This window comes from Bos indicus x Bos taurus, chromosome 21 (assembly GCF_003369695.1).
Source record: "Bos indicus x Bos taurus breed Angus x Brahman F1 hybrid chromosome 21, Bos_hybrid_MaternalHap_v2.0, whole genome shotgun sequence".
NCBI lineage: Eukaryota > Metazoa > Chordata > Mammalia > Artiodactyla > Bovidae > Bos > Bos indicus x Bos taurus.
Window position 1 is genome coordinate 63,069,643 of NC_040096.1, and position 22,002 is coordinate 63,091,644.

A 22,002-nucleotide genomic window follows, 5' to 3' on the forward strand; every position below is an offset into this window, starting at 1 on the left:
TTCAAGCCCTTGGCAGTGAGGAGTTGGAGTACAAATCACTGGACTGCCAGAGAATTCCAGTGAAGCTTTTGATACACATACATTTAAATGTGCACATGCATTTTATAGAGAACATATTCTTTTATACCTGTTTTTTAAAACTACATCAAAATCATTTCATTTCCAGAAAATAAAGACAGAAATTACAGATGTCATTCCTGTACAAGAAATAATGTCTTCACCTATTCTTAAAGACATCATATTTTCCATTGTTGGAAACTAATATTCTTTGCTAAACCTGTTCTTGAGCATCTGCTTCCTAAGAGTGATTTGTATGGACTTGAGAAGGGAAGAGCCAAAATCAAAGTCCACTTAGAGTTGGGTTGCACTGGAGCAGGCTCCTTTATCTTGTATGGTCTAAATTATCTAACATAGGGATGAGAATGCTGTATCAATAGGGATAAGGGCATTTTGAGGCTTACATATAATGTTTATATAAAGCTTCAAGCCCACTGATTCAGACATAGCAGATACTTGAATGCCTTTTTCCATTTATTTCTCACCCCTCACTGGGTCACTTTTGCTTTGGGTTCACTCATTTGGAAAGGGGAGGCAGTTGCCAATAGAAAGCTGATCGCCCTCCAGCTGAAGAGTGAGACATCAAGTGAACCAGGAGAATCTAGTCTTTCCATGGCTACCCTCTTGCTCTCCTTCTGTCTCTGTTGTTCTATTTGTCTCTGCTCTGTCTTCTCCCATCCCTCAGTGCTATATCCTGCCTAGCTGTGGGGACCAGAGTACCATTTCTCTCTGCCACCAGTGATGTGCATACAGTGAGGAGAGGGGAGGGAGTATCCATCACTGAGGACACAGGAAAAGGGGAGAGAAGTTTCTAGCTTACCTGAAACACATGCTGAGTTGGGACTCCAAATGCATTTTGTCTTTTTCTTTAAGGAAACCATATGGTAAGTGATAGCTAGGTTCCTAGGCTAGCCCTCTAAAGCTGTTTCCATTCATAAAGTCCCTAAATACAATGTAAACAAGACTGTTTAATTTAACAAGTGCTGAACTCAGGTTATTTTTTTTAGTATGTTTTACCCCTGCAGTTGATTCAATGCTATGGAATACACATCACAACACAAATCAAACGTCCTTGATGACAGAGAAACTTGAATATAAGGGTGACATAGTATGCGAGCTTCCAAGATGCAATTGTATCTTGAAAGGGTTTTCCATGATGAGGGGGTGATCCAGACACGATTGAAGAGAAATAATTTTCTGGCAGGTACAAAAGCACTGAGTGAGGAAGATGGGAGAGTGTCCTGAGATGAGAACAAAACAGCATGACAGAAACATGGGTCTCTGTTGAATGTGAGAGGGAATAAAGAGGGATAATAAGCACCATGAGATGAGGTCACAGACACCGCTGGACTGCATGCTAGATGTCTGGACATTTCACTTCTATAAATGTGCTTTATGAACATGGTCTACAGATGATCTGTACCTCTTAAGAGGCAACTCCCTGGTTTCTCAGACCTTGCAAATCAATCCCCATGTGACAGTGTGAAGGAATTGCATTTTTAAACTGCTGTACTTTTCATGTACACTCAGATAGGCAGACCCACTTCCTGAACAATGATGAACCTTCAGAGGCCATTGGGCAGTGGAACCACAAGGTTGGTAGTCATTTATAGTAATTCAGCTAAACTCATGTATACTGCAGAACAACCTTTCAAGAGACTTTCAGAACCATACACAGAATATGGCCTTGGGGTTAACATCTGAGTTCAGTTCAGTTCAGTCACTCAGCTGTGTCCGACTCTTTGCGACCCCATGGACTGCAGCACGCCAGGCCTCCCTGTTGATCACCAACCCCTGGAGCTTGTTCAAACTCATGTCCATCTAGCTGGTGATGCCATCCAACCATCTCATCCTCTGTCATCCCCTTCTCCTCCTGCTTTCAATCTTTCCCAGCAACAGGTTCTTCTCCAATGAGTTCTTCACATCAGATGACCAAAAACAACCTTAATTCTTGCATCAACCTACAGAGCTAGGAATTAAAATTTCTGTCTTATGGATGCACAAATCTAGGCCTGGGGAGCATAGTCAGATCAAGGTTAAAGTCTTAGATGAAGAAGAGGACGAGTCCAGGTGAAACTGAGCAGGAGCCTGTGGGGCTCCTGGGCACGGAAGCCTTTCCATTTCTCATGTTTATTTGTAGGAAATAGTCTTCAGCCTCCACCACCTTCTCTGAGTTCCAAAGGGCAGGTTCCAACAAGAGGTAATCAGGGAAGAGAGAGGATGCTGAGACAAGGCCGGGCGGGTGGGCAGTCAAGAAACAGCAGTGCAGCCTTGGGGCAGGGTCCTGGTTCTGCCTCCACAGATACACACAGCAACACTGATTTGGGCTCTTCTGTAGAACTAAAACCCCCATCAAATGGAACATGCTAACTACTTGAGGAAGCATTCTTCAGTCCAGAGAAGGTCACAGCTTGATAACCGTGACAACTCAGATACTCATCAGGAGACCACCTGAGGTCAGATTAAAGGAACCACAGAAGCTCATCAAGAGACCATCTGAGGCCAGATTAAAGGAGTGTAGGCTCTGCACACACCCTGAACCTTATCAGCAGCCCCACCTTGGAACAATTACTGTAAAACTCCTCAGGTTTGGACACACAGTTTCGGGGGCCTTAGCCCACTGTGCCCCCACTTTGCCTGGCAAACAATAAAGCTATTGTTTTCTGCTTCACTCAGAACTCTGAGATTTGGTTTGGTACTGGTGCACAGAGGCTAAGTTCTGGTATCACTAGGGCCCTGCTCTCTCTAATTTACTTACAATGAAACACCCCTTGGGAGGACTGGTCTGGGTGTCCAACAGAAGACACTTTGTGAATTGAGGAAAACTGAGATGGGTTGACTTGCAAAAGTTGCACAGTCATTCACCAGCTGACACAGGATGAAACCTCTCATCTCCTGCTCACTGACCTCAGTTCCTCCACTTTCCATGGCTGCCCATCTTGGGTCTCCTCTTGAATCTCCCTCTGACCACTGCCTTCTGGCTGAGTGACAACATTCCTGGTGACCAGCAAAAACTAATGACTGTTGGACCCTCCTCCTTATCTCGGTCAGCAGGAAAAAGAACCATGGACTATACATCTCTGCTATTCCTCTCCAGCATCTTGGGTGTTGTGATGAGAGAAGATTCTTTGGCCAGATTTCTATAAAAGGACATGGTTAACTATAACCACCATGTATGCTCATAAAATGTGTCACTTGAAGATGTTTTGGTTGGCATTAGGAATTCTGAAATCAAAACCAAGAAGCAGTTTAATTCAATTACAAGTAGAGAAAGTTAAAAAAAAATAAATTGAACAAAAGCTGGCTTCTTCCAAACATTCACATGATGAAGGAAAGAAACATGATGATTATGTGGCTTCATTTAAACCATGAGGCATTTCTCACCCCAGTGCCATTCAACGTCTGCTTCTGACGTGAGAGAATCCTCCTCCTCAACTATTTGGTAAATAATTCATGTTTTCAATTTGGTTAAATATGCCCATTTAGCTCCTACAACTGATCAGACTCAGGGAAACATGATGTATTTTAATAAACCCAATATTTAGCTAAATACACCAAAATCCCATATTAACATTTTTTTTTCCCCCAGAGGGTGGGAAATGAAAATATATTAAGTGGGAAATACCATGTGTGTGCCCAACCAACCATGTCTTGAAAAGGTAAATGCTACGTGTGGTAAAAGATTATAAGTGTGATAACTGAACTTGGATGCCTACATGGGGGAGCCTTTCAGAGGAGGAGAAGGGAAGTTTCATGCCTGGGTGAGCAGGGTGGTAAAGGGGGGAGATGAGTAGTGAGTGTTAGACACTCAGTCTTGTCCGACTCTTTGAGACCCCATGGACTGTAGCCTGCCAGTATCCTCTGTCCATGACATTCTCTAGGCAAGAATACTGGAGTGGGTGGCCATTCTCTTCTCCAGGGAATTTTCCCGACCCAGGGATCAAACCTGGGTCTCCTGCATTGCAGATAGATTCTTTACCATCTGAGCCACCAGGGAAGCCTGGTAAAGGAGATAGGGGGAGGAAAGTGGTTGCCAATCAGGGATTTTCTACTTGCTGCAACTGTTCCAACCATTATGTTGGCTCCAAAGCAGAGGTCCCCAACCTCCAGGCCATGGACCAGTACTGGTCTGTGGTCTGTTAGGAACTGGGTCACACAGCAGGAGGTGAATGGCAGGTAAGGGAGAATGCTTCATCTGTATTCACAGCTGCTCCCCACTGTTCTCATCACCATCTGAGCTCCACCTCCTGTCAGATCAGTGGTGGCATTCTTAGGAGCACAGACCCTAACACTAAAGTCAAGGTGGAATATCCTGATATTGCCACAAAATAGAAATAAAGTGCACAATGAATGCAATGCACTTGAATCATCCGGAAACCAGCACCCCTACCACAGTCTATGGAAAAATTATCTTCCACAAAACTGGTCACTGGTACCAAAGGTTAGAGACTGCTGCTCCAAAGGACTTTCAAGGCACTTGGAAGTGAGTGGTGGGATGAAGTAGGGTACCCCATGGCCTGGTACCCACTTCCCAGCCTGCCAGTTCTCCAGCCTTGTCCCTTTGGGCAGACCATTTGAGATCCCTGGGCCTCCTTAGATGCAAGAGTAAAAGGATTTAAAATACCCTAGTTTCTTGAAATGGGACCATGAGGTAGGGTACTCTTCAAGACCTGCCCCAATCACCCAAATCAGGTTATCTGCCATTTACTGAAAATGCCTCTGTGTAAACAGTGAAATGCACTTATGAGTAAACTCGGTTTATTTTTTCCCTCCAGGGGCAGTAAGTGTTCAAGTATATTATCTAAATGTGCATGGCAGTGTTTGATAGGCAGCATAGAAAGTCACAGATCAGCTATCATGGGAAAGGGAAGGTGGTCAACAAATGTAGCTGCTGGAAAGACTGTCCAGGCCCCAGTGTGCAGACACAGACAAGGTCTATGAATCTGGCTGCAGCTCACACTGGCCTGCCATTGCAACAAACCTCTAAGACTACACATTTTTTTGGTCCTGGTTGCCACATCCCAGAGGAACTTTCTCTCCAACCAGCCTGGAGTTACCTGATGCTGCCATCAGAACAAAACATATCTCATGCACGCTACATCGCTGACATCTCAGAAGCCAGGTCCTCCTTGTCTTCAGGATCATGAACATTTGGTAGTGAGCTTCATAAATGACCCTATCAAAAAATGGACCAAAGAACTAAACAGATATTTTTCCAGAGAAGACATACAGATGGCTAACAAACACATGAAAAGATGCTCAACATCACTCATTATCAGAGAAATGCAAATAAAAACCACAATGAGGTACCATCTCATGCTGGTCAGGCATTTATCAAAAAGTCTACAAACAGTAAACGCTGGAGAAGGTGTGGAAAAAAGGAACCCTCTTACACTGTTGGTGGGGATGCAAAGTAGTACAGCCACTATGGAGAACAGTGTGGAGATGCCTTAAAAAACTGGAAATAGAACTGGCATATGACCCAGCAATCCCACTTCTGGGCACACACACCAAGGAAACCAGAATTGAAAGAGACACGTGTACCCCAGTGTTCATCGCAGCACTGTTGACAATAGCCAGGACATGGAAGCAACCTAGATGCCCGTCGGCAGACGAATGGATAAGAAAGCTGTGGTACATATACACAATGGAGTATTACTCAGCTATTAAAAAGAACACATTTGAATCAGTTCTAATGAGGTGGATGAAACTGGAGCCTATTATACAGTGAAGTAAGTCAGAAAGAAAAACACCAATACAGTATATCACCACATATATATGGAATTTAGAAATATGGTAATGATGACCCTATATGCAAGACAGCAAAAGAGACACAGAAAGAACAGACGTTTGGACTCTGTCAGAGAAGGCAAGGCTGGGATGATTTGAGAGAATAGCATTGAAGCATGTATATTACCATATGTGAAATAGATGACCAGTCCAAGTTTGATGCATGAAACAGGGCACTCAAAGCAGGTGCAATGGGACAACCCAGAGGGAGGGGATGGGGAGGGAGGCTGGAGGGGGGTTCAGGATGGGGGACACGTGTACACCAGTGGCTATTCATGTCATTGTATGGCAAAAAACCACCGCAGTATTGTAAAGTAATTAGCCTCCAATTAAAATAAGTAAATAAATTTTAAAATAAAAAAAATAAATATTTGGTAGGTTCAGGCTGAGACTAAGGCTCGCTTTCACTGATACAGCTCCTGGTAGCCAATCTGCATGGGAAGAAATGTAGCCCCACTCCCTGGAATCATGACAGGCTCCTAACAGTTACCAAAAAGAAACCATAAACAGTTGAATGACCAAAAGGGCTTAGCACCATTCACAGTGTCTCCAAGCCATCAGACCTTTTGCTACCCGTTCCTGTCTCTGAGTCTGATCTCTGAGCCACCATCTCTGACTCAATAAAGACCGACATTCTGGATCCCTTGGTTTCTCATTCAGGACTTTTGATCCAGGCAGAATCTGTTATTTTCCCATCTGAAAGGATGACTGTTGCTATGGAAAGAGACTTAATTGTCCAAGTCCACTTTTGAGCTTACTATCCATCTGCATATGGATGGCACACTAGGCCCTAAGACAGAGGGCTGCAGGCTGGTCAGTAACGGACGGTGCGCCTGGGAGTCAGCCTGGGACTTGGTATAATTCCATGATTCTCAACAGGGGTAACCTGGGTGCGTTTGGTAATGTCTAGTTTTGTTGTCACACGAGTTGCGGGGAGAGTAGGGAAACTTCTGACATTTATTGAGTGGAGGCCAAGGATGCTGCTAAACATCCTATAATGCTCAAGACCGCCCCACTCCATGACAATAAAGAATATCCACAGATGTTCATATTGCCAAGACTGAGAAACCCACATCTAAGTGGAATCTTTTCTCAAAGAATTTAAGCTATTTTATCATTTAAAAAGCCATAAAATTAGTACAAAAATGGAATCAGTGTTGTTTTTTTCTCACTCTGTATGTTCTACATTCTCTATAATAATTTGATATATAGATATATACTATATGTGTTTTATGTTATAAATATATATTTATTAAATATGTATAATTGATGGCATGTAATATAATTATTATAATTATCAATGTAATTAAGCATATAACATAATTTTATAGATAATAATGCAATGACACCATGATATGTAATGATAATATATCCAGCAAAATGGAGTGAGAAAGTGGCCCATTGAAAACTAAAGAATATTACATCCCTCTTGTTTGCCATGATTATCCAATCACCTAAAGGAAAATCTGCTGGGCTCCCTGCCCATTCCTGGACCCCACCCCAGACCTGCTGAGTTGCATCAGTGGGGCCAGAAGTCAAGATGCTACAAGAAATTCTTCCTAAGGTCATTATGCAAAAGTTTGAGAATCACATTAGCTCTTCAGATTTCAAGAAATAAAAACCATTTCACGAGTCTGAGTGCAGTTGATGTCAGAGTCAGGTCAGAGCAATGAGCAGGAAAGGTCCAATGATCAGAAGCACAAACACTGGAGATTAGGGTTGTCTTTACTGACCAAGTCCAGGCCGTGTGTTCCAGTGTTCCAACCAGGACCAACACCCACACCACTGCTGGCCCTCCGCCACTGCTTCTTCTTGCCTCAGGGCCTCCTGCCCGAGCAACACTGAGAGGCTATCCCATACTTCTCCAGAGTGTGCCCGCCATTTTCTGAGAATGGGACATCCAGTTGGCTTTCTTCCTGTCAGTGTTTACATATTGAGAGAAAGTCATAGTGAGTCTTAGGCTGAGGATGAATCAGGCAGTCTTAACTCTCTCACTTCTGACTGGAGTGCAAAAATCAAATCAATTACTCATAAACACTTGTGATAAGATTAATTTAATTTTTTTTCTTAAACAAAGAGGGTAAATTAAAAGAATCAGCTTGCTCCTTCCCACACTGTAGTGACAAGATTAAAAATTAAATTTATACATATTTCATTTCTACATAATAAAGCCTTTTTGCAAAAAAAGAAAAAAAATGCCACAGTTCATCTAATTAAATCAAAGAAAATTGCCTGCAGTGGTGTTATAGTATTACAATTAAGCCACTGCCAAAGCAGCCCTCGGAATTCTTAAACACCACTCTGGGTTGAAAAGCAAATCAGCTTTCCATGTGTGAATTTTGGGGGTGACTTCAGGAAAATGCTGAGCCTTTTCCTCCATGGGTACATAAGGGAGGAAAAAAGAGAAAAATCTTTTCAAGCTATTCTGGAGTCACTATTATATTGAAGATGCCAGTGAGACCTAATTTTGGTTAAAAAACAAACAAACTCTGAATCTTGGAAGAATAAATTAATCAAGGAATCAAGGATGTTAAGACTCCCTTCTTTTTGCCTCCCAGATGTTAAGACCACTGAAGTTGAAAAACTTTCAATAAAATCCTTGAAGTGGGAAAGTTTCTCAAAGTCTGCCAAGATTGCCTTGGAATAGTTGATCCTGTTGTTCATATCAATGTTGTCAGTGGTGACTCCCAGTTCTTTCAAGAACTGCAATGCCCAAGCACAGCTAGAAACCCCTTGCATCCCTACTTGTATTCAGGGATTTGATAAGAGCTGGCCTTAGAGGGACTTCATGATAAGATGGCTGGACAAGTGGGTGGACGTGGCCATGACCCCTACAGGAGCAAAAAGGTGTGACATGGGCCTCCACCACCCCTACCTCCCTACCCCCCCCCCCCCCCACACACACACACACAGTAAGGTCTATTGGAAGTTCCTCATCTGGCTTCTGACAATCTGGCAGGACTGAATTTCGTTCTTGGGAATCAGACCCTGGAACAGGGAGAGACCCACACAAGCCTTGATCTGGAACCTGGTTTCAGTGAATCATTCATGCCTTCTTTTAGGTCAAAACAATGTCTCACAACAAGTTCTGGGCAAATGTCAATTGAATAGATGCGTCACTCAGCAGCGGCTTGGCAAGCAGCACCGTGGGCCCAGAGGAACCTGCGCGAGTCATTGCAGTCTTGGTTTCCTCTGCTTGATGGTGGGCAAGAGTCTGAGCTTGAGACCATATGTTTACTCAGGAGCTAATAATCCACTATCGTTCATGGCAGAGCCCAGCTACCATGGGGCTTTTCAGCTTTTTAAGAATATTCTCCAAGCACCTTGTCATTTGATCCTGACAACATCCCTGGGTATGGGAGAAAAGTCCATGACAATTTATCTGAAATCCCCAAATCCAGAAAGCTCTGAAAGACAGATGTTTGTTCATAAATTTGGTGCAAATAAGACAACAAACTCTAAACTGAACAAATGTGATGTTATTTATGATTTCTGCCTATCACACATAGGTTTGGGCATAGAAATATAAATGAGTTTACTTTAGGATGTAAAAGTAAGACCCAAACTCCTCTGGAGGTAGGATGCGATACCCTACATATGCTGTATCATCTCAGTAGCATTATCAGCTGAGTCATCTCTCTTACTCTATAGATGAGAAAGCTGAAGCTCAGAGAGTTTGAGCAATTTGTCCAGGGTCACACAGCTGGTGAGTGATGGGGCGTAGAGTCAAGACAGTGTTTATGGGGGCTGCAGAGCATGTTCATTTCCCCTAGTCTATCCTGAACCACTCTGAGGATGAAGCTCGTTCACCTGTGAGTTTCTCTTCTCCTCTGTTCGCCTGTATCAGTTACTGATTGCTGAGTAACAAAGTAGTCCAAAACATAGAGGTTCAAACAACATGCACTTTAAAAGAGGTTTTTTTTTTTAATTGAAATATAGTTGACTTACAATGTCATGTTAGTTTCAGATGTACAGTGTTAGTTTCAGGGATACAGCAAAGTGAATCAATTACACATATACATATACTCACTCTTTTCCAGATCGTTTTCCCATATAGGGCACTACAGAGCACTGAGTAGAGTTTCCTGTGCTGAACAGTAGGTCCCTGTTAGTTATCTACGTTATATATAGTAGTGTGTGTGTTAGTTGCTCGGTCGTGTCCAACTCTTTGCGACCCCATGGACCATAGCCCACTAGGCTCCTTTGTCCATGGGCTTCTCCAGGCAAGAAGACTGGAGTGGGTTGCCATTTCCTTCTCCAATGTATAGTAGTGCGTATATGTAAATCCCAGTCTCCCAATTTACCTCTACCCCTACTCCCTGATGACCATACGTTTGTTATTGACGTCTGTAACTCTTTTTGTTTCGGAGATGCACCATTTACAATAGTCTGGACGTGAAAGCAAACTAAATGCCCATTAACAGAGGACTGGATTAAAAGGAATATGGTACAAATATACAATGGAATATTATTCAGCCACAAAAGAGAAGGGATTAATGCCACCTGCAGCATCATGGATGGATCTAGAGAGTCCTACTAAGTCAGACAGAGAAAGGTAAATACCCTATGATACAGCTTATATGTGGAATCCGAGATGGGGCTCAAATGAAGTAACCAGCACGCACTCATTATTCTAGCGTTTCCCTGGGTCAAGGATCTGAGCCCTGCTTAGCTGGCCGGGTCCTCGGCTCAGGGTCTTTTTAGAGGCTGCGGTCGGAGCGTTAACCCAGATCTCTCACATCGAGGCAGTAAAGGGGTCAGCAAAGGCCATCACCATCTCAAGGCTGGACTAGGACTGGACCATCTTCTGAGATGATGCATCAGGTTGTGCACGGGATTCAGTTGCTTCTCGTGATGCTGGACAGAGGGCTTCAGTCACTCGCTGACTCTTGGCCTGTTTCTTCCCAGGTGGTCCTCTCCATTAGAATGAGTCTGTAAGAATGACCAGAGAGAGAAGTGTCAGTAAGAGGAGAGTCAGAGTCCTCTGTAACCTAGTCTCAGAAGGCGACATTCATCTTGTCTTCCATGTCCTCTTGTTACATGGAAGTCACTAGGTCTAGCCAATACCCGGGGGGAGGGGACTTCACAGGATGTGAACACTGCGGGTGGAGACTTTGGGAGCCACGTCACAATCTGCTGACCACATCGTCTTTCAAGATCTGAATCCCTGAGGGACTTTCACTACAACAATACTTGACAAGGGGGTAATAAGTTCTGGGTGGTTAAGGTTGTCTCAGGTCTTAAGACTCATGAGGGATGAGTAAACACTTGAACTTGAGTCCTTCTGCACTTATCTTTTCCTCTCCTGTGTGATATGCTTCTAACTCCATCCTCAGAGTGGTCAAGTCTAACCCAATAGAAAGTATAGACTCTGGCGCTCCCGTAAATCTCAGCCAGATTCCATCACTTCCCAACTGTGTGACCCTGAACAAGTCACTCAGATTCTCTGAGCTGGAGCAACCTCATCTGTAGAATTAATGATACTGCTGCTTGGCAGACATCACTGCCAAGAGGAGTCCTTGAGAATTCATATGTGAAGTGGTATGGTTGGTATCTGTGGCTCACGGGTGCCCAGTGAGTGGAAACTCATCTCCGAAGTTCTCCTAACCTCCTCTCTCTTCTGCTTCCTGTGACAGTCTTGAGATGACTGGCAGGGGAAGTATGATCATCCCATTTCCCAGATGGGGAACCAGAGCTCAGAGTATCTTATCTGCCAAATATAACCAAAGTCTCTACCACCTGATGTTATCTAAAGAATCTAGTTATGAGTTTATTTATTGTCTCCATGATGAGAATACGTGCTCTGTGGCTGAAGAAACCTCATGGGTTATTTATTGCTTCACCTCCACCACTTCAATCCCTGGCTGCACGGAGTCTTGCTTTATACACAGTTGTTGGGGAAATCAGTGCATGAGACCTAGTTTTCCTCCCTAGACCTGGTCCTCATCTGGACCAACCTAAAGCCTTGCAGCACTTACTTAGTGGCTTGGAAGGACACACAGGAATAATGGTTTTGACACCTTGTATTCATTCATTCATTTCTCATTGCTGGTCCTGGAGGAATCTGAAAAAGTCATCAAATGAGCATATTTTGGGTAAAAGTCTCACAAATTCAGAAACTTTTCAAAAGGCTTTCAAAGCCTTTCTGAAGCCCACTCACCGACCCCTGGGGTAAGAACCCCAATTCTAGAAAGATATCTAGGTAGAAACGTGTTCATGCTCATATGAGTTAACCACCATCTACCCAGCATTGCCCTTTACTCAAACAAGCCCATGCAGCTTAGAGACAGAACTTGAGGTTCTACTGTGCCCGGTTGTTTGGCCACTAGCTTGGCTCTTAGGAAAGAGCCAGGTGGATCCCACTCCTTGCCACTCTCTTACCTCCAGCCCTGCCAGACACAGCCTGGTACAGGCAACCCTACCTCTGGGATACCAGAAGCCTGACCCTTGCCCATGTGGTTTTTCTCCACATCCAGTGCCCCCCTCCCAATGAATGTTCGGTGGAGGGGCAATCATGAATATGCATTAGAAGGACTGATGCTGAAGCTGAAGCTCCAATACTTTGTTCACCTGATACAAAGAGCTGAATCATTGGGAAAGACCCTGATGCTGGGAAAGCAAAAGGAGAAAGGGGCAGCAGAAGATGAGATGGTTGGATGGCATCATTAACTCAATGGATGTGAATTTGGGCAAACTCTGGGAATTAGTGAAAGACAGGGGAGCCTGGCATGCTGCAGTCCGTGGGGTTCCAAAGAGTCAGACATGACTGAGTGACTGAACAACATCAGTGCCCACCTCCCAGCCCGCATCACCTCCTGGACCTGCTGCTGGCAGGGAGGTTCCTGGTTGCAAAGGGACCCTGGTTGCAAAGCCAGGGAGGCCACTCCAATGGGAGATTCCCAGGCAATACTCCCCATGCCAGGGTTCAGATGTGGGGAGAAGGGCCAGATGCTGTCAGACCCCCGCACCAGCGTTTTGGTCTGGGGGTTCAAGCAGTGCCACAGGCAGCCAGCTAGCTCACACTCTACCTCCTACTGACTGGAAATGACTTGGGCAAGGCATTTACCTCCAGGGTCTTCAGCTTCTTTGTCATTAAATAGAGAGTACCTGGCCCCTACCCAAGCTCGCAGCATTTAAGTAGGGGAAAAAATGGCCTGTGGAACATGGAAGGGTTGACCTCACTGTCCAGGATTAATGTAGGGGCTGCCAAAGAGAAGGGCATCATGGTACTGCAGCGAGAGACATGGTCTCTGTGAATTCAAATCCCTGCCCTGCTCCCTCACCTGTGCAACCTTAGGAAAGTTATCTATGAACCTGAGCACCTGTTTCCTCATTGGTAACATAGGGATGACACCAGCTCCTGTCTCATCAACTGCAGTGAGGATTCAGTGAGCACAAATGTCCCTGGTTCATCCTGACAAGGGGTTTAGGGATGCTTCTTGTCATGTGATCACATCAGTGATGCTGAGACAAGCCCACAGGAGACGCCTGGCATATGCAAGGGAAGCACACACACCTGTACCACTAATTCCCTGCCCTGGGCCACAGTGATTTTGTACAACCTCAGTGCTACTCTGTATAAATAATGAGTAGGTTGTTTTCAAGGATAATGGTGTAACAGTCTAGAAACAGGGGTATTTCCTGAGTCGGGATTCAAATGAAGATGACTTTATCAGCATCCTTTGTAGTTAGGTGGCGTCTTGCCCCTGGGTTCTGGCCACCAAATGGGTGTGGAAGTCCGTTCCTCTTTCTCTCAACCCCAGTGCTCTCTCTTCTTCTTCAAAACCCATGAATTATGGATGGGACCCACACTAGAAGGAAGCAGGTAGATTCCTGTGTCACTGCATAGAAAACAGCTGCCAATAAAGGGTACCCAAGATACAAGGGATGGTAACATGGCCAAGGAAGAATTCTAGAAGGGACTCGGTCTAAGATGAAAAGATGAATCTAACATCAATTCTTCTTTAGAAAAAATAAGATTTAACTGTGAAATTTAACTTTGAAATTTTAAATTTTCAAAAGAAGATTTAACTTTGAATGCTTACCATGTGGTAGATGCTGGGCTAAGTGTTTTTGTACATTATCTCAGTTTTCTGTTTTAACCATCATTGAATCTGATATTGTTGGCATTTCTACTTTACAGATAAGAAAATCAACACTTCAAGAATTTAAGGGACTTCCTTAAGGCCCCAAAGGTAGTGAATAGCAGAGTCTAAACTTAAAACCCAGGTGTTAGGATTCTCAATCTATTCATGTTTTGGGTCACCTTGTTACCATGGTCTTTCTTCCTTAAAGGGATCCATGATCTATTAGTAGAAACAGTCCGTGGACAGAGAGAGTCAAGTTATAAAACAGAAAGGCTTGAATGCCATAGGAGAGGGCAGATAAAATGCTGTCAGGATTCAGAGGAGGGAACAGTAACTTCCAGTGGGGAATTCAGGAAGCCTCTCTTGTGGATGTCACATCAGTTTTATAAATCTCTGTCATACTCTGAACACCTGGACTCTGCAGCAGCATCCTCCAAATTCACCTCTCTGTCCTTCACCAGTGTGGTCCTTTCTTCTTCTATTGTTCTTCCGCCTTTGACCCAATCTTATCCACCTTGTTTGTCCAACTGACATCCCATATCTTCTGGCCAGCTGCCCTAAGAAAATACAAGAATCCCTACATGTGTTTTGAAATAGTAATATGACTACAGCTATCCATATAGGGGGGTGTAAAGTCATAGATCACTGAGGTATCTCAGAGAACACTAGGGAAAAAAGGGCCAATGGGCTGGTACCTTGGAGAACTAACCATAGAGAAAGGCATAAAGTATTCCCCTGGAAACAAAAAAGAAGGTAAATATCAGCAAAAAAGCCATCAATGACAGCTGGTTCCTCTGAGAGATGGGAGTAAAGTCTGGGGGTTGAGTTGCCCTCAGCCCTGGGGATGAAGTTATGGATGTCAACTGGGATAACCATAGTACACTGAATATTACCTTCCTTACAAAACTATTTGAGATATGTTACACTGGAAATTCTTTACATTTCTATCTGAGTGACTAAGTATGCTACAATCTTTGGAACATGAGCCAGGAGTACGCATCTTGACAAAACTCTGTAGAGGATTCTGAGGCATTCTATTAGTTGATAAATATTTTCTGGAATAAAAGGTCAGTAGTTCTATTTCCAGTTTTTTAAGGAATCTCCACACTGTTCTCCATAGTGGCTGTACTAGTTTGCATTCCCACCAACAGTGTAAGAGGGTTCCCTTTTCTCCACACCCTCTCCAACATTTATTATTCGTAGACTTTTGAATCGCAGCCATTCTGACTGGTGTGAAATGGTACCTCATAGTGGTCTTGATTTGTATTTCTCTGATAATGAGTGATGTTGAGCATCTGCCTTATGATCCAGCAATCCCACTGCTGGGCATACACACTGAGGAAACCAGAAGGGAAAGAGACACGTGTACCCCAATGTTCATCGCAGCACTGTTTATAATAGCCAGGACATGGAAGCAACCTAGATGTCCATCAGCAGATGAATGGATAAGAAAGCGGTGGTACATATACACAATGGAGTATTACTCAGCCATTAAAAAGAATTCATTTGAATCAGTTCTAATGAGGTGGATGAAACTGGAACCTATTATACAGAGTGAAGTAAGCCAGAAGTAAAAACACCAATACAGTATACTAACGCATATATATGGAATTTAGAAAGATGATAACAATAACCCTGTGTACGAGACAGCAAAAGAGACACTGATGTATGGAACAGTCTTATGGACTCTGTGGGAGAGGGAGAGGGTGGGAAGATTTGGGAGAATGGCATTGAAACATGTAAAATATCATGTATGAAACGAGATGCCAGTCCAGGTTCAATGCACGATACTGGATGCTTGGGGCTAGTGCACTGGGATGACCCAGAGGGATGGTATGGGGAGGGAGGAGGGAGGAGGGTTCAGGATGGGGAGCACATGTATACCTGTGATGGATTCATTTTGATATTTGGCAAAACTAATACAATTATGTAAAGTTTAAAAATAAAATAAAATTTAAAAAAAAAAAAAGGTCAGTAGTATGCTTCAGCTCTACCCAAGAACCTGGGCATGGGATACTGAGTCACTAGTTACCTGGAGTAGCGGTACCGCAAGTGTACAGACCCAGGCATGATACAGATAAATCTCAGGCTCCACTGTGTGGAAATTAGACCTAACTGGCTGTCTGTATGCTTTTCCCAGGTCATTTGTTCACTTGCTCCTGGAATGGGATTATTTGGCAGTCAAAGCCAGAGCAGGAATTTGCTTCAAAGATGAGAATTAAGGATATTTAATCTTTGCTATTGGTGGTAGAGAGGATGAGAAAATGCAAATTCAGGAACATGAAGGCTTCTGCTCAAACACAAGCATTTTTCACAGACTCCAGAGAGAAGAAGAAGAATCCACCCAAACTACCACTCTGGGTGTTTCTGGAGTAACATACTGGAAATCTGTCTTCTCAGAATGAAAATCAACCCAACCATTGACAAAGAGTTTGGAGACCAAAGAATTCCAGTGGTTATTTGATTCCACTGTCTTTGCTATATGATGAAGAGCATTCAAATTCATCTTTTCCTCTGGGTCATGCTACTAGATTAAAACATTTTGGACCACTTGATAAAGCAATACATAGCAGTGAGTTCCATACCTAGAATCTCCAAAATGGCTATCTGCAATCATGATCATTATGTAACTAATATAAATTACTTCTAATAATAAAATTATGAGATCATGTTGCCCAACTCTGTCACATGTAAATATGGGGAAACTGAGCCTGGTAAAAATAACAGGCTTGATTGGCATCACACAGTAAGTCAGTGGCCTGTGTTGTCAAAGTCACCCCTGCCTTATGGTCTCCTAAAGAAACTTGCAAGTCCCATGGCAGAATCACAGCTGTTGGAATGGCCCAACCAGGATGTCAGTAGAGGGGATCTGAAAACCATATGGAATAAACTATGCATTTTATAAAAGAAACCAAAACTTGAATAATCAGAGGGCCAGAAACACAGCTTTGGGGATTTGATTTACCATGAGAAAGAACACTAGATATTAAAAGATGCCAACAAACAATCTATTATCATTGTACTCAGTAATTTTGTAAAAAAAAAAAAATGTAATAATACTATTTATGGGACTAAGTACATCATGGGCCTTTTACTTACACACAAGCAAGTCAGGAATTCTTGTCCCCATGTTGAGGTTGAGGAAGTGGGTTCCTGGAGGTGAAGTGACTTGCTGTGACCATGAAACTTGTCATTTGCAAGGTCAGAATTCAACCCAGGGGTATAAGGATGCTTGCTTTTGACACCAATCTTCCCATGCCTGCCATGCTTCTTCCCCCATCTAGGCTGTTCCATGAACACTCAAAGGTCATGGGAAAGGAAATGTAATACTTCAGGGAGATTTTGGAATTAGAACAATATTGCCTTTTCAGAAAGTGATAACTTGCTGGAAATAAATGAAGAGTGAAAAATCCAGACAGCTTGACGTTTTCTCATAAAACAATAGGTCGCCTTGTAGTTTTGCTGTGAAAAATACCCATTCATTAATCAGACACTGGCTGAGTACCTACTACACATTGAGCCACAGTGCTAGATCTTACAGAGGTCACAGTGGAATTGTTCCCAGGCTCTGCTTTTCAGGGGCTCAAAACCAGGGCGGGCAAGACACGGTTAATTGTATAATTGCTCTTAAAGGTTTCCTCATACATCCCCACTCATTGCCACGTAGCTTGCTTCTTCTTCCTGTGGAAGTTGTGTCATTGTTACGTCATTGACTTTAAACTTGGCCAGTAGGATGTGGGAGTATATTATATCCAAAGTTTTAAAAGATATTGCAAATGTCTTCCATTGCACTTCTGCCCTGTGCCATGACAATGGCAGGTTCCAAAGAGCATTTGTTGCTCCATCCATCTGGGTCCCAGTATGAGAAGACATATGGAGTAGAGCTTCTCCTGACAGGGGTGCTTCCTGGAGCTGAGTCAACTAGCACCGTACATGAGTGAGAAAAGGATGCTGCTTTACTTTGCTGTTTTTTTTTTTTTTTTTGCAGTTGTCTATTACAGAAGCAAAGTTGACTGACAGAGAACATGAAATCTGACACAAGGTAGAAACCGATGAATTCTAAGAGAAATACAGACACCTTTTTTGTCTATAGAAAGAAATAGATTGCTTATGTTGATAAAGCACAGCTTATGTTGTCAGGGAGACCTTATAAAGATGGTGATATGTGAGATGGACATCAAACTTAGTAGGACTTGAATATGGAAATAAAGTGAGACCATTTCTGATGTTCCCATTATTCAGGACTGGAGAAGAAGGTTGGGGAAGGGGAAGTAGGGTTAGAATATCTGAGAACAATCTGCTTCTTTCGTGTCATCTTGCAAATCCTTTAGGGCTGTACTCATTTTGGTGAACTACTCTTTATCTACAGAATCTCAGGAACTGATCAGAGTAGACTAACCTTGCCTGCAGATATGTTCTGGAGAATTGAGTGTCTGATGGAATATGTACCTGATCAAGATTGGGAAGTCTGGCTTAGATTCAGAAGTAGAGGAAAAATATGAGACAGGACATCAGACTAGCTGGGCTTATTGCAGTCCTTGAGATGAAAAGACTTTGTGATTTGGGTTTATGATCTTCCCTTACCTGTCCTCAATACTGCCATCCATTTACTGAGGGGATAGAGTAAGAGTCTTTGAAAAGTCTGAGCTACTAAGGATTCATTTTTAGGAAAGACTCCAAGGTTAGATTTGATTTCAGCTGACAATTAAGTGTCATGTCACACAGGCATATAAGATTACCCTGTTGACCCAGACAGTGGAAAACATTAGCTTTGTCTACATAAAGGTCTACAGATTAATTACCACTCTCCTTATTTCCCTTGATCTTATCCTTTTATATTCATATTAACCTTAAGTTTTCCTCTCTCATTTATTAAAAGCTGTATATATTCTTTAAAAAACTTTTCTTTTCTCCTTCTTTAAATCCTAACTGCTTGTAAACAAATACTGAATTCCATATTCAATTTCTTCCTCTTATATTTCCTTATGACTTCCTCTAATTCTGACAGAACCTTAAGTTTCTTACTCTATGACTGTTTCTGAGCTGTTCAAGTTGAAAAACTTAAGTTATTCCTGCATTTTATCCTAAACATCAAAACTACCCTCTCAGAAAATTTGATTGACCTTATGTTAAAAATAGATCCACCAGTCCAGGTTCGATGCACGATACTGGATGCTTGGGGCTGGTGCACTGGGACGACCCAGAGGGATGGTATGGGGATGGAGGAGGGTTCAAGATGGGGAACATATGTATACCTGTGGTGGATTCATTTTGATATATGGCAAAACAAACACAATATTGTAAAGTTAAAAAATAAAATTAAATTTTAAAAAAAAAAGATAAAAAAAAAAAAAGATCCAAACTGTGATCTCTTCTCACCAACTCCAACATGATCACTCTACTCTCACATCATTGCTTCTGTAGTGTAACCAGAACCCCTGGTCACTACATTCTACTCTCTAACGGTTGCTAGGGTGATACTCTACAAAGTAGATTTGGCAGCCATGGAAATGAGCTGCTCAGATCTGCTTTTGGAAGCACACCAGTGAACCCAGCTACTGCTCCTTCAGGTATGTCACCATATCTGTGCCAAGGCTGTGCTTCTCAAAGTTTGCTTCTAGTCAATGATCGAGCATAATGGGTGTGCTGATGCAGACCCATTCCTATAAGATGTAGGATTCTGCCAGTAAGTACCTTTGGCTCAAGAACAACCATTGGTTTGGCCGAACCCTTCTTAGAACGGTCTAAGACTATTCTTATTCAATCCTCTTTCTTTCTTCTATTTTCTTAAGGAATCCAATCTACATTGAGATCTGAAGTCTTTCCTCAACTACTCCAGCTGTCATAGGCATTCGCACCAATTTATTTCTAAATTTGAAGAACTCCATTCTCAGACACATCAAAATCAAACTGTTGAAAACTTAAAGAAAAAAGTCTGAAAAGAGCTAGAGGAAAAAAGTGACACATTAGTTCTAGAAGAACAATTATCTGAATGGCAGGATATTTCTCATCTAAAGCCATGGAGGCATGAAGGAAGTGAGCAATATTTGTAAAGTGCTGAGAGAAAAGAGCTGTCAACCCAGAAATCCATAGTCAGTGAAAATATCCTTCAGGAATGAAGGTGAAATGAAGATATTCTCAGATGAAAGGAAACTAAGTAAATTTGCTTATTGCTTAAAAATAATCCTGAAGAATGTTTTTCAAATGGGAGGTGAATGACCCTAAAGGGAAACTTGGAACACTGGGAATAAAAAACAAGAAGAAATGGTAAAAAAAAAAAAAAAAATTAGTAAAATTCTTGGCATATAGATTATTTTCATCCTTTTAAGGTCTTCAAAACACATTTGACAATTGAATACAAGAATTATGATATTGTCTGATGAGGCTTCTTGATATTTTAAAATGCAATGTATGTCAAAAAACAAAAGCAGGAGAGTATAAAATAATATGCACGATGGTAAGTTTTCTACATTGACTTGAAGCGGCAAAATATTAATTCTAAGTAGAAAGTGAAATGGTAAATATGAATAGTGTAATGCCTTGGGCAACAAAAATAAAACTTTAAAAGATATATAGTAAAAAGAAACCCAATAGATTGATTAAAATTGGATAAAATATGGTTTAAATAATTCAAAATAAGACAGGAAAGAGAAAACAAGGAGATAAAAAGGGTAACACATTATACATAACAAAATGGTAGACTTGACTCTAAAATTAAAAAAATTACATTATACATAAATGATTTAAACATGATAATTAAAAGATAGAGCATATCAAATTAGATAATAAAGAATAAAGCCAAACTGTGCTTTATATCATGATATAAGTAGGTTAAAAGTAAACAAATGAAAAAATACATACTTTGAAAACTCTAATGAAAATAAAAATGAAATGTTATATTAATATCAGACAAAGTAATCTTGAAAGCAAGGAAAATTGTCAGGTATAAAGTGAGATACATGGAATGACAGAAGGGTCAATTTACCAGAAGACAAAGCAAATTGAAATGCTTAGGTACCTAACAATAGAGCTTCAAAATATATGAAATAAAAACTGATGGAGTCAATAAAATTGAAAACAGGAAAACAATAGAGAAAATAAATAAAATCATAAACTGGCTCTTTGAAAACCATCAATAACATAAATATCTATCTAGGCAAACAAGAGAAGAAAGAAGACGTAAGTTACAACTTGATTATAGATTGTAAAGTGAGACTCCATAAATACTAATGAAGTTGTTATAAATAACTCTACATGTAGATATTTTGATAACTTAAATTATTATAAATTTTGACAGCTTAAATAAAAGACCAAAGTCATGATCCATAAAAGGAAAAAAATGATAAATTAAATTTTATCAAAGTAAAAAAAACAGCTCTGTCAATGATAATGTTAAGAGAATGAATATACAAACAATAAACTGAGAGAAATACTTGGAAATGAGATAATAAATAAAAGACTTGTATCCACAATATATAAAGATTTCTCAAAGCTCAATAGTAAGAACAATAGTCCAATTACAAAATAAACAAGACTTCAACAATTACTTCTCAAAAATAGATAGCAATGAAAAATAAACACATGAATCTGTGCTCAACATCATTATTAACCATCAAGAAAATGCAAGTTAAAACTATGATGAGATACTACTACACACCTTCTAGAATTGTAGCATTACTAAGTGCTGGTGATAATACAGAATAACTCTTACTTTCCTACTCTGATGGTGGGATTGCAAAATAGGATGGCCATTTTGGAAAACACCTTGGTAATTTCTTTAAAGTCTTGCATACATTGAATACTCACCATCTGACCCAACAATCCCAATCCAAAGAATTAATCCTAGAGAAATGAAAGATTACATTCACACAAAAACCTGTATGAATGAGTCTAGCAGATCTATTCATAATTGCCAAAAACTAGACTCTACCCAAATGTTCTTCAATGGGTGAATGTATAAACAAACTGGTAAATTTATCCAAATAGTGGGATACCCTTCAACAATAAAAAGCACTGAAATATTGATACACATAACATAGATATGTCTCAAAAGCACCATGCATTTCAA

The 22,002-nt window shown here is 41.5% G+C and overlaps 1 long non-coding RNA gene across 1 annotated transcript; it reads left to right on the plus strand.

Moving 5' to 3' along the window:
- The first annotated feature begins 19,455 nt into the window (after positions 1-19,455).
- LOC113879408 lies at positions 19,456-20,220 on the plus strand. The gene is made up of 2 exons (XR_003507312.1): positions 19,456-19,620; positions 19,727-20,220. It is a non-coding gene; the product is annotated as an uncharacterized LOC113879408 (long non-coding RNA).
- Positions 20,221-22,002: the final 1,782 nt, after the last annotated feature.